The sequence below is a fragment of the Neophocaena asiaeorientalis genome, unplaced genomic scaffold (genome assembly GCF_003031525.2).
Source record: "Neophocaena asiaeorientalis asiaeorientalis breed wild unplaced genomic scaffold, Neophocaena_asiaeorientalis_V1.1 scaffold77, whole genome shotgun sequence".
Taxonomy (NCBI): domain Eukaryota; kingdom Metazoa; phylum Chordata; class Mammalia; order Artiodactyla; family Phocoenidae; genus Neophocaena; species Neophocaena asiaeorientalis.
Genome location: NW_020174645.1, coordinates 8,038,488 through 8,039,117, shown reverse-complemented (window position 1 = coordinate 8,039,117; position 630 = coordinate 8,038,488). Strand labels below are relative to the sequence as shown.

The window sequence follows — 630 nt, the reverse complement described above, 5'->3', positions numbered from 1 at the left end:
CCCCCCCCGCCTGTTAAAGGGGCAGCCACAGCCTCAGCTGGAGTCATGAGGGTCTGTGCAGTCTCCTTACCCACGCCCTTCTCTGCCCAGGGAGAGATCGAAGGACCGGGTGGAGGTGGGTGGGCAGTGACCCCCGCAGCCCTTCCCATTTAAGTCTTAGGCGGCGGCGGGGGCTCCAGAGCTCCGCGGGAATCGTGGGGATCTGTGCAGTTTCCCGCAGCGTTCCGCCCTCCCCCACGTGCGGAAGGGATGGGGGAGTGCCCGACCCCCTCCCGGCCTCCCTCCTTCCCCCGCAAGGCCTCTCTGGCGCGGGTGGCGGTCGAGCCGCATTGCTGTTCCGAGGCCGCAGAGGAGAAGGCGCCTTTGCATAGTGGTGGGCGAAGGCCGGCCGCAGGCGCTGCAGCTCAGGCCGGACCGGGGACGTAGCGGGCGTTGGCGGCAGGGGGCGGGCACGCTGTGTGTTTTTTCCCAGTCCTTGCCCCGATTTATAAATTTCCAGAGGAGAGGGATGTCAGCAGGAGGCACGGTGGGGTTCCGGAAGGCAGAAATGCGGTGTTTACTTGCGTCGCTTTCCCCACTTCAGTTTGACCCAGGTTTGTGGTACAGACTGGGAGCTCACGTCGCCTCAGC

The 630-nt window shown here is 65.6% G+C and overlaps 1 protein-coding gene across 1 annotated transcript in view; it reads left to right on the top strand.

Moving 5' to 3' along the window:
• The first annotated feature begins 575 nt into the window (after positions 1 to 575).
• ATXN2 (ataxin 2) overlaps positions 576 to 630 on the top strand; it is a 131,626-nt gene continuing 131,571 nt past the window's right edge. Inside the window, exon 1 of the mRNA XM_024758606.1 lies at positions 576 to 593. The gene's annotated coding sequence lies outside the window, so the exon portion shown is untranslated. The remainder of the gene's footprint in view (positions 594 to 630) is intronic.